This window comes from Haliaeetus leucocephalus, unplaced genomic scaffold, assembly GCF_000737465.1.
Source record: "Haliaeetus leucocephalus isolate CR32 unplaced genomic scaffold, Haliaeetus_leucocephalus-4.0 Scaffold339, whole genome shotgun sequence".
NCBI lineage: Eukaryota > Metazoa > Chordata > Aves > Accipitriformes > Accipitridae > Haliaeetus > Haliaeetus leucocephalus.
The window spans coordinates 3,522,986-3,535,898 of record NW_010972775.1 but is presented as its reverse complement, the minus strand read 5'-3'; positions in this window follow the sequence as shown (position 1 = coordinate 3,535,898).

Genomic DNA, 12,913 nt, shown 5'->3' with positions numbered 1-12,913 from the left:
GGGGGGGCTCTGGCAGCCGGCGGGCGCTTCCCGCCCCGCAGCCCGCCCTCAGCGCTTCTCGGCGGCGTCCCCCCACCCCAGCCAGAGCCCAACGGATCCTGCGCCTCCGGACGGGCGCGGGTTGCCAACTTCTGGCGTGCGGTTCCCGAATACAAATAACCCCGGTAATGCCTTAGCGTAAAAGTCGCTTTTATTCCTTCCTTGCATGAAAACCCACCTAACGTGTAATACCTCTGCGATACGGCCACTTGAACAATTTCTTCGCTGAGAGTGCTATAAATCTATAAGATGCTGCAGCTCTTGTTGGAAACCCTCTGTCCTAGAGTAGCATCGTTGCTTGCCACGACAAGAAAAGGAGCAGTCGTTTCTTTTTTGAAGTTGGAATCCATTTAGACTGCTCTTAACCAGGGAATTTTCAGTTTGCCTTCCATAAAAGTGCAATAAACCTAATAAGCCTTTTTTTTGCTATCTCTGTAGAAGTGAAATTCGTAAATTGTGGGGATTGGTGTGCTATGACAGGATAGCGTGTCGCAGTAACTTTACTTAAGGAAAATAGCGCATGAAAATGCATGGTTTCTAAGTTAGTTAGTATGCTGAAGTTGGGAAAAGGATCTGCTAAACATGTCTCCAGCAGAATTCCTTGGTTCTTATATATGTGGGTTTGCTCTCAAACCCACGTATATAAGCTCTATGGTAAACAGAGCATGCACCTGACACTATTGTAACAGCTGCAAAAGATTGTATATGTAAAAGGAGTAAAATGAGTAATGAGGTAGGGATATTTACAGCTGTGAATGCAATCAGCAGAGAAGGCTCATTTGTCTGAACACAGGGCACCTGTCATGTTACAGGCACACAGTCAGAAATTGCTGTTTTGTCATGCGACTGTCAGGAATCCTAGTTTTTCCGCAAGACTTACTACTGGAATTTGCACAAACAAAGAAGGGTAAGTAAGCTGTATATTTTTAATGTGCTGTAAAACATTATTACCTGAACATGGATTGAGTGAGACAATATTGATACTCAATGGTTTTCAGGTAGTTCCTGTGAAGATGCTTCAAGTTCCTGCAGGACACTTGTAAAAGGGTTATTAATAGCGCGGTCATATTAGGGGAGGATTATAAATTAGACCATATGATAGTAGCACATAAGTGCTTTGCAACTAGATATTGTGATTAACATTATGCAGCAATTATCTTGTATGGGAAAAGCTGTTACTTAGTCATGCGAACAATATCTGTATTGTGAGGCTGTATACTCTGTGCAGAGAAGGGAAGGAATACTTCTCATTTACAGAGGATGCGGAATAAGAAGCAAGTGTGTACTGCTTCAAATGTGTTGTGGTTCCTAAACACTGTGAAGAGTATGCTTATGGTTAGTGAAGTGACTGTATGGGTAAAGAGCCCATGTTCCTGAAGCAATGCATACGCATTCCTATATGTTTTTGAAAAAAGTGGAGTTTTTGCAGCTCTGTCCTGATGCTGCCCGTTGGATTGCAAAACTGACTTCCCTCTGTTCAGTGCAAGCTGGGGTTTTTGCCTGAAGGATGAAAAAAGTGTAAGTTGTATAAAAGGTTAGATGTGGTTAGCAGGTAGTAACTATGCTAAAGACAAGAGTGGGAAGAGAGAACACGTAGCAAGAGTAGATGTCAGCTATTCTAGCTTCAGAACTGGAGCAGTAGGCAAGATGAAGATCTTAACTCCAACCAGTTTATGAAAAGGTCAGTAAGAAAATTAAGATGTGAGCTATGTATGCTTGCAGTGCGTGTACTAGTGCAAGCCTGCTACTTGGCTGAAGTATTTTCAGGTTGTGACTGACAGCATAAATGCGGAACAGTGCAAAACAGTGTAGCTGTTTTCCCTATCTAACTAACCCGAAAGATAGTTAGCTGTATGTGTCATTACAATTCTGAAGCCTGTAAAAGATGTGTATAGCTCATTATACTTCCCCTCTCCCAGCTGTGGGTACTGTTGTGCTATTACTCCAACTTGGGTTCAGTGGCGACTCCCTGAAACCTGGCTACCTGGCAGCTTACTGTCTTGTCTCTGATGGTCTATACACTGCAGTTTCTGACTCTGCAGTAATATTGCATCACAGGTTACTTTTAACACAGAGGGACAGAACTAGCAAAACCTCAAGCATGATCAAGAGCATGGTTTCAATGTTATTACATGTGATTACATCCAAATTAGGAGGAGAAACTGCATTGCCCTACGAGATCCTGATATGACTAAAATTTACCTATCATGTATCGTCAGTATTCATTTAAATTAGTCGCATTACCTGGCAATAGAACAACAATTAATTGAATTGTTTTATGTAGTATAAAACTGTCTGCATGTTCTGTAAGAGCAACAAATGGGGTGTTATGTCGGTGTAGTGGTGCTCAACTCATCTGCTTCCTGGGCAGTGGGATTACTTAACAGACAAAATACTTTATCCTTATGAACACTGCTGAACCAATATTGACATAGGAGAGTGAACTGGAGTCCTTTCTGCCTTGTGTGTTATCAGAAGTGTCAACTAAGTGCTATTTGCAGAATCTTCATTGCTAGTTGGTATGTGAGAGGAAAACCGTGATTTGATTTCTCCTTTTCCCTCCTTGCTGGTTCTAAGCCTGATACTGTGTGCTGTTGAAACTCATTTGCCATGCTCTCATTAGGCTGAATAATAAGTGGTAAGTCTGGAGTCTGTGGTGTTGGAAAATGGGGGGGTTGGATATTTTTTTACTTGAAAAAAATTCCAAACTCTGTCAATGCTTTTAGGAGTATTTTTGTAGTGTAGGTGGATGTGAGCATACTTGATGAAATTCCATCTTCAAGAGAAAAATAATAAAAGTTGGTTTGTTATCACTGTGGGGTAGAACTTGACTGTTGTGCATTCTTTGGCTCTAGAGGCTCCTGCCCCAGGTGAATTGAAAGCTTTTTTTCTGCCAAGTTCTTAGATGGTGCATTGGGGGCAGAGGCTGGGTCAAAGATGGCAGAAGGTTTACTTCAGTCTGTCATATTTCAGTCTACCTATTTGGGCTTAGGATTTGGCTTGACGAGAGTGATGTATTAGGGTTTAATTCTTAATTTAGTTATAAGGTCACAATGAGCTCTGTTACATCCATGTAATCCTGTTGAAATCACTGGTTTTGCATGAGTATAATGAAAGAGGGGCCTTCTTGTAAACTCAAGTAGCAGTGGAGGTTTTCTAATGATACTTCTGTCATTAAGCATTATAAAATGCAATATCGTCTTATTTCTTGCTTTATTCACAATCATAATATTTTCAGCATGAAGAGGTTCTCCCTCTGTCTCACTTTCATATCTTGTTTAGGGTTCAGTACTGCTTTGATATATTTCAACTGTAAGTTTTTTTTGTGGCAATTACTGTATCTTTCCTTGCATCATGTAAAGCACCATGTGCACCTATAGCATTACATACAAATGAAGCTACATTTAAAAATGTATGTTCAAATACTTTGGTTGCAAAGTCAGACCTGTAAGTCGGAAAATGTCTGATTTAAGGTTGCGCAGATGTAGTTCTATGTTGTGAGCCACCCTGTTCAATGAATGAGCCAATGATTTGCAGGAAAAATAGTATGTGATCTTAACAGTTAAAAAGAGGATTAATGCAAATGGAGCTTGTCATATGCTGTTTTAAATATGATGCTTCCTAATTTTCAAAAGCTTCACTTTCAACCCAAATAACCTTCTTGCAAATTAGTTTCTAACATGGAGCCTCTTAGCATTGTGGTTTTTAGCTTTTTTTTTTTGTAAAACGATATTATATGGAGGTATAAACTTCCCTTGTTGACCTTCACAAATCCCTAAGTGGGATTTGAGCTTTCAGTAGTGATTTCTAATTCAGGTAATTGCCTTACTTGGTAAGGTTGTTATTTGGTGAACGAGGAAGGACCTTTGGGGCTTGTGCTTTGTCTAGGGAAACAATGGGTAAAGTCTGACCTATTTCATCCTCCTTTCTGCTGTCTGTCCTGCCATTCTGCTTTTTTGCTTCAGCAACCTCTAAGTGCTCCATAGCACACTCTCTGCTACTGTTCTGTCAGAGGTGCAAGCTGCCCAGCCATTGTGTACATGGAGTTCATGTCTGTTTGAATTTTTTTTTTGAGAGGCCACCAAATACTTGATTAGAAAAAGCAAGCAGGCATAGGAAAACAGTTCAGTTCAACTTGAATGGATTGCCATGAGACAAAGAGCATCTCTGTTATTCCAGGGAACTTCAAAGGCTGCCTGCCAATGAGGCAAGTGTCAGAGCTTCTCAAAAAAAGTTGCAGAAGTCTTTGTAGTGGAAAGTGTTATGTGTTTGATATTTAAGTGTGCCTACCAGCTTTTTCCACTAATAGAAAATGAAAATTCATGTATAAAAATAGCAAAATACAAATTTTATTGAGGTTTGAGACTTTTGCTGTTGAATTATTTTAGTATTTTGTCTTAGATACGTTTGTTCAAGTCTATCAAATAATTTCTTATAGGAAAGTATGCCATTTGGACTACCAGCCAATTTAGCCGATGGTACAAATTTGAAGAAAGCTACTCTTAAAGTCAACTAAAGAGCTCTTGTCTGTAATAATTTAAGTTAACAAACATCCAGGATGTAAACATGAGGCATGTGGTGTGTCTCAGCTAGCAAGCAGTCCATAATTTTTCTCTGTATATAATAGCTGCCCGGATTTTACAACCCACATCTAGTAAATAATTACATTCTTATCGGGAATGATAAAATTAGACAGCTTTGAAAACAACTTTTTAAAGGAAAGTGAGATATGGGTCAAGGTTCACATGTTAACTTGCACAAGTATCTAAAAGAAAAAAGCAACCTCAAAGATTTTTCTTGCCCGTATTTACTGTTTTTCTTCTGTTACCAGCTGCCACCTTCAGAAATCTGAATGCTCTCTTTTTTCTTTGTTTTTTTCCCTGTTTGGTCTTCAGAAGAAGGACTTTCTGAGGAGGGAGCAGTAGTGTAATTAAATAGATATGTTTAACTTTGAAAGGTGTTATTTTTAGGACTAGCTCAAAAGGGCAAGTACTCCTTGGAGACATTATAATATGGCCAGATTGTCTGCTCCAACTGAAAGAGCAATGCAAGACTGAGGTAGCATCAAGGTTTCCTTAAAAGTTTTTGACACATATTATCTCTGGGCAAAAAGAAATTCAGAGGAGGCTGCAGAAGGGGCATAGCTTCTGAGCCTCTCAGCTCTTGGTGCTGCGTTGGAAAAAGTGTCGGCTTCCAGAGAGGCTGACCCTGTGGAGTGAAGTCTTTGTTCCCTTCCCTTCACATTATTAGGGCCATGGTGAAGCTGGTTGTTTTCCCCGTGCTTGTATAATGGCTTATCTTAGGAATGCAACACTGTTGGATGTAGCATAGATATGTACCTGCCTAGCAAGGACTGTGCTGGAGAAAACAGCTGTTGACTCACTGCCCCCTAATTATTGCCATTGCTTTCCTGCAATTCAGATCCTAAGGTACAAGGAACAGAGAAGTTTGTGTATGCTCCTGGTAGTAAAGGGTGTGTGCATGAATTAATGGGCATACTGCAGAGATATTTGTCTCCCCACTCTCCTTCCCTTTTTTTCTGATTCATATTTGCTCACTTTTACACCTTTCAGCAAAGGGGAACATATGGCAGTGTGCTGTCCATCTGGTTGCCACTTACTGTGAAATCATTATGCAGGCAATTTTGGCCCCATCTTGAATTTCTTAAGTAGGTAAAACTGTTAACAGAATGACAGCTGAAGTGTTTATTCTGAACTGTAAATGGGAATTAAGCACAGAGAGCGAACACAAAGGGTGCTTTCTGAATATTTTCAATCTTCTCCTACATTAAAAACAATACTTGTGCTGTGCTAGTATTTAAAGCAAAAAAGACTGGGACCCTCATTGTGCTGTAGACTGTTCAAGTATGGATAAAAGATAAGTCCTGTCCCAGAGGATTTGCAATCTAAATACATTTTAATGAGAACATTGTGAATGGTGATAGATGCTTAGGAAAACCTTAATTATATAGGTAATACTGTATATATGTCATTAAAAATACTGTTGACATTTTTGCATCCTAGCACAAGCTTGTAACAGTCTGTTTAAATGCATAGCAGGCACTAAATTCATTGTTCAGTAGTAGTTTCTTTTTAAAAGTGATTAAGGTTGACACTTTGAAGAATCTTTGTTAATTTAGGTCTTGTGCGTTTTGGGTATATCCAGATACTTCTGTTTATCTACGTATCAAGGATTAACACTGGGAAAAAGAGGTCTTACTGCCTTAGGCAGCATGAGCATGTACACATTTTTGTTGTCATCAGATTTCACATTACTAACACTGAAATCATAATAACCTAACTTTCTTCTAGTTATCTAAAGGAGTGCCACTGAAAAAAACAATTGGGCTATATTTATACTGTAATATTCTGAGATCTTACCTGAAGATAAGAGTACTTCCAAAAGTAACTTTTAATTTCAATTTATTTTATACATGTGACAGCTAACTTTCATACGTTGTCTGCTTCATCAGTCAATAGTTGGTTTTTTTCATGTAGCCCCATGGAAAGGCCTGTATTTTTTTAAACTGGAAGAGGTGGTTATAAAACCAGAAAGTAAGTGGGAGAATCAGAAGCAAGTAATTTATCTGAAACAGTTTTCCTTGCTGTTTAGCTCAGGGATCCTCACTTTTGATTGCTACACGCATATTTATTACGTAGGATAGTGCTGCAGTGACCCCACTGTGACGTGAAAATGCTTGTAGGCTGGTAAGAATAGTTTTGGCTTTGGGGAGAAGAGTGACTAGAGTTTGTTCACTGCATTCTTTAAAGTTTTATTATTTTTTTTGAACAAAAGCGCAGCCAAGTTTTTAACATAGCATTGGGATTTTTTGCCTTTTTTCCTGCAGGAGTCAATTTAAAAGACTGTAGATAGCTTTCTAGAAAGCTTTTGTCCTGTACTGAAACAGGCAATGAGAAAGAAGTTCATTTTAAGTTTTCCAAGAAAACCCGAGTTTGAGACTTACTCTGAATGAACTGGTTTTGAACAGATATTCTGTGCATTAGTGTATCTTCCAAGTATTTTAAAATGGAAATCCAACCCTCAGTACACAGCTGTGAAACTAGGCTGGCAGTGGGAATACTGAGTAGTTTTTGGGAGAAGGAAATATTTGATGGGTTCTATTACAGTTTCATCACAGCTGTGGCCTGTCTCTTGGTGATCTATGGTGGAATATCTGTAGTAGTAGTATCACTGAGGACAGTCAGCTCTGCTGGCTGAAACTGAATGGTAGGGTCTGTTAAATCACTGCTGAGCTGCATCTTGCAGTACTTTGTTGAAAGACTTATGCTCTGTGGAATTTTTTCCAGTTCAAAAGGGGGGGGAAGCACAGAAAAACCCCAAGGTTTGGTTTTAGCCCCTAAATCAGAGAACTTCAGACTAGTTGGGTATAGCGGTTGGGTTTTTTAAATGCACGGTGTTGTATGACTTGTATTAAGTCTTCTGGAATATGTTATTTAAATATCCAGGAGTTTGTTGAAGGATAAATATGCAATGGATGTAACTGACATGTTCAGATTCATGGATACCTTCACCAAACTTGGCTCCCTGCTATTGTTTTCAAATGTGAAAATGAGGAAGAATTCCTTTAGTAGTCTGCTTCTTTTGAGAGAGAAATAACTGATAAGGCTGTTTATGGTCTTAGAAGTCAGGATCAGGTCACCGATGTGACTCTCATTAGAAAAAGTTCAGATTTAGTTGAAGATACTAAAGATCTTTAGTTTAAAGATACTGACCATCTTCTTGCATCTATTATTCAGCTGTAGAAAAAGAAGTAATTGTTGTGCAGGTACTGGTTCTAGCTAAGCAAGAGACTATAACAGTTATCCTGAAGTGCTGCTTTTAGGCTAGTACCCAGGCTTCATATCCTGCCAGAAAGTAGAGGAGTTTTGATGTGTAAATGAAGGTATTCTTTGAAATGCTGGGAAGGCCTGGAGTGCCAGGCAAAGGATTCCCTCAACAGCCGGAGGAGTAGGAGCCCTGGGGCTCTTACAACCCTTTGAATATTGAGCTACATAGTGTCTAGTTGTAGGGGTGTGTTTTGTTTTTTTAATTACATTCTCTTTTGATTAAAAATGCTTGTCAGCAACTCCCTTGTACTTTTCTGAAATTTGGGAGCTATGGAAAGAAAAGTGGTCCTTTTCCCTTTAGGGGCTGGATGTTGCACCTAATCTGAATGCACTGTTTCAGTCTGAAGATTAGATAGGCTTGTTGCTTTTGAAGAACTACTTTCAGTCAAAGATGATTTCCCTTTTTGGGGGGAAGGGACTGAGGTCAAAGTAGCTGGTAGCCTGCCAATGCCTGAATATGAGAGCAATGGATACAGTGAACTAGCAAAGACTAATTAGTTTTGTTTGACACATTTGGAAATGTGGCCAGTTCCCAGAGTGCCTAGGTGACTGGAATCAGCTAGTATCTGGTTGATATTTGCTGGGGTAAGTGAAATAATTACATCATCTAGTGAGAAATGATCCACATCCTCATCTGAAAACACTGTTAACTAGCACTTTCGCAGACTGCTTTGGTGGAGAGGTTTCATGGACTGAGTGAACATGTGAAGTGAGGTTTCTTTTGCTTCATGCCTTCAAATAAAGATTAAGGTATATGGGACAAATTGACAGGGAAATACAGGCTTGCACAGTTCATTTTGTCAAGAGAGGGAGGACTTCATGCCCTAGTGCCTGTGTATTTCACAGGCTTTGAAAATCACTTTAAAATATACTCACTTCTTGTTGGCTGTGTGGGTCAGGAGCTTTCTCTCCAGGTAATGTCTATTGTAATGGAATACTTATCTTGATTATGATGCTATCATAAGGCAATGCAGTGTTTTATCATAGAATGAAGATAGAAAAAGGCAAGGCCAGTGTTCAAAATGTTAAATTATAAAATGGAGAATTTGGTATCGGAGGAAAAGCAGGTGGTGGTAGTACTTTTCCTTCCCTAGAAAGACATCTGATCTTGGGCCTGTATACTGGTTTTGTTTAAATGGTTTAACAAAGCACTTCAGTCTGAAATAGACTGTTTTTCTATTAGTTTCACTGGGTATATAAAGCATACTGCATGAACAGCATTTGGCAGGAGAGGAACATAATGTATCTGAAACCTTTAATTATATGCTGTAGGCAGCTCTGTCTAGGTCAGAAGACACCATAGTATCAAATAACATATTATAGGCATTCAGAACTTGCACAGTGGCTTGATTATTCATTGAATAATTGGTCTTTGTTAAGCAGATAATGGCACTGTTTGCATTCAGAGTCTAGGTTTGAAGTATATGACATAGAATATTTGTATTTTAAATCATCTGTTATCCAGCTGATGTAAGAACTAAGTAGAACAGAGTTCAGTAAAAGCTTTTTACAACAGCAAGATTGCCTGTCACGCTTCTACTTACTGTACGCTACCAGCAGTTCTGAAAGTGTCTAAGAGATTTTTTGGTTTATTGAATTTAATTTTGTATGGGTGTTTGTCTGTAGCAACACTTAGGACCATACAGACTGTTTTAACATAGACTGTATTTAAAAAGAAAAAAAGGCAAAAAATGCCCTGAAGAATAAAACAATTTAGAAGCTTCCCAAACTGCTTGAGGGCAGAAAAGGAGGAAAATAAATAGTGAAGGAGAACAAATGCATCATTAAGACACAGATGTATGAGTTACAAGAGAAATAGCATGTCTTTCTCTGTCACACACTGAACCTTATTTTACTTACCTATAGAAGAGAAAGTATTTCTACCTTATGAATAATTACTTAGGCTTTTTAATGCTTTAAGATCCCAAGGTGGAATAGGAAATTGACTGCAGTGTCAATAGCTGATAATTTTTGCAAGTATGTCAGGCTATGATCTAAGGTAAGTTTGCAGGTTCTTCTGGGCACTCTCTTATGTAAGCTTACGCTTGGAGGTAACTATTGGCTTGATAAAATCCCCAGTTGCTTCAGTACTCTTGTTTTAGGAGGGCTGGGGAACAGGTGATGATGAACGGACCTTTTTCCTCTAGATTTCATCCTGCTTAAGACAAACATCTGATTTTCTTTTTCCCAAGCTGGAGTTTAAAAGAAAAGCAATAAGGTGATAAAATTACTGCCTTAAAGGATGACAAAAGTGATCAAACCCACTCAAAGTAATGGTTTTATTGTATCAAGTGCAGCATACTCAGTTAATCAAAACATGTTCTGTATCTGAGACTCTTTAGCCTGCAGAGGATCAGTCTGCCTTGCAATAGAGAAGTTGTATTTTCAGTATGAGCTATATACCCATTTGAGCTGTGATCAGCACTATTTGCCTTCCCTAAGGAGATGGCAGTGATTGTAGCATTTATCATACATAAAGGAATCTGTCTTGCTGTATATAGCTGCCAAAAGACATGTGAAAAATAGGGACAAAGAAGGCAGTGTCCATGATCTCAGTAACCCTTCAGACAACAAAACTGATGGTGAGCTAAGGAAATCACTTCCCCACTTCTCACTTAACCCCGTATTTAGCCACAGCAATAGTTATGACTTGGGCTATTTGGTCGCATGTCTGTAAGGGACTCTGCTAGCAGAATATTGTCTGAAATGCTGGTGTAGTGGTCTGTGCGTGAAGCTGTTGAACCGTGCTGCAAAGACATGAATGTCTAGGTGAAAACAAACTCTTGTTCTCTCCAGAAATTGAGTACACAGAATGCTGTGGTTTACATTAAAAATGGTTACTCAAAAATGAAGTGAAATGATGGGCATGAGTTTGAATTGTTGGTGTTCAAGGAAAAATCCAGATGTATACCAGTGTTTTAATAAGAGCAGGAAGTTTGTCTGGATTATTTAGGACTGAAAAAAGCAGAATGTAATGCATGTTCTGCTACCATCAGGCAGCCCTGTGGCTGGAGCAGAGACGTGAAACCAAGGGCAAAAGTTCTCCTATTTAGGGAAGGAAAGATGGAGCAGACTTGAAGTGGCAGAGCACTTTTCTAAGGAAAAACACTGAACGTCTGAACTTTGCTTTAGTCCTCTGCTTTATAACATGTAGCAAAGATGATGGATCAGTGATTCTTTTGACTTGGTAAAACTAAGGCTGCTCTCTGGGAAATGCAGCAAAACAGCCTCAGACGCTGCTCTGGGGATGCTTGCAGATTTGCGCTCCTATGAGAGGTATGTGCCTTTGCAAGGCAAGGAGGAAGAAAAGACTTGCAAGCCAAGATCAAAATAAAAAATTATATATAAAGGTGCTGTATGTGACCTGTTTTTCAATTCTCTGCTATGGGCAATGAAGCTATGTGGTACTTAATTTCTCATGACTTTCCTCATATCAGGCTAAGCGTTATCTTCCTTTTACCCCCCAAAGGACTGAACTATAGGGATTCTTGTGATTTGAGCAAGGAGAGATCTGTGTAGCAAGGGCTACTGAATCTACATGCTGGATCTAGCTGCTCCCTTTCTCGCCTATCATGGCGTTTGGTGTCAGTGGCATTCCAGTTGGTAATTGTTAATTTAACATCCAAATGAAAAGATGGATGAAGATATGGGTATGTCCATAGCTAGAGTATGTGTATCCCCTATACAAGGCATATGACAGTGTTGTATCCAAGCTTAGATTTTTGTCTGTTTCGATAGTTTTGTGTTTGTTTTAGTGCAGGGATAAATGCATGCTTAAACTAGTTCTCATCTTTTCCCCAAGGTATAGTTTTGCTTTTTTATAATAGTTTATAACTGAAGTGTTGGAGGAAACCTTTCAGGCATGAGTATTTAATAAGTTAGGACCTAACAACAGTTTACTGTTGCAATCCATTTGCCTAGAAAATCCTATCAGGTTTTTCCTTAAATAAGCAAGTAAGATCTTTTGCACAAGTTTTGACACCATATCCGCTGAAAAAGTGTGTAGGTCAGGTTAGGAAAAGCATGTTTGCCTTGTGGAGTTTTTGTCATTATCTAGAGTATATGTATGTACATCTAGATCCTGTAATTTTCATGTGTTCATTGCTTATTAAGGTCATCCTGCTGCAGAGGTTCAAGTTTGATTCATGCTTTACACCAAGTTGTCTCTTGGACAACCTCTCATCCCATTGATTTGCTGTGATATTTTTCTGCTAACTGTAGCAAAAGGAGAGAAAGTTTAAGGAGAAATATTTTAAGAATTGTAGATGTACTTTTCATCTTTTGGACATAAACTGGTACAGTAAAGCGGGGAGAAAAGTGAGCATAATGTGACCAACCATCTTTAAGTTGTTGATGGAGCACAGTTTGAGAACATCTGGACTGTAAAATGCAGCTCTTGAACTTTCATTGATTGGTTCCTTGGGCTGTCAGCATGAAGTTTATTTTTAGATACTTGCAGCAAATCTTACTGCGTGGGAAAGAATACCAAATCCATAGTTTGTCAGCTGCTGTTTTTCAGTAAGTAGGGAAAAAGGATTTTGGTTTGAGTTAAATAGTTAATTTGCTGCTGCATTGCAGACTGCAGTTTGTACAGCTATACCTGAGTTAGCTTTAAACTAGGCAGCCTGGCAACTAGTATCAAAGTCCAGCTGCAGCAGTGCTAGCTCAGCATGAGCTGCTATAATCCTTCTCTCTAATCCAAAGAGGAAAACTATTGGCCTGGAAAGAGTAAAGCAATCTTTTCTTTCAGTAAGCCATTTCCTCTAAAAGCAGAGAGGGGAAAAAAATGTGTGTGTGTTTTTAATTTTTATGGCTCATGTTTTACCTTTTTTTTTCTTTTTATAAGAACAAAGGGAGGCTTAGTAATTTAATGGAAAACAAATGGGTTGGCTTCTTATATGGGTGAAAGTTTGATGCATGTTACAATTATGTATTGCACTATAGCATGGGTATTTCTTGGGACTTTTGAAATGGGGTATGCTCTTGTTGAAAGTAGGAGAAATTAGTTCTGCCCTATAAATGTGTGC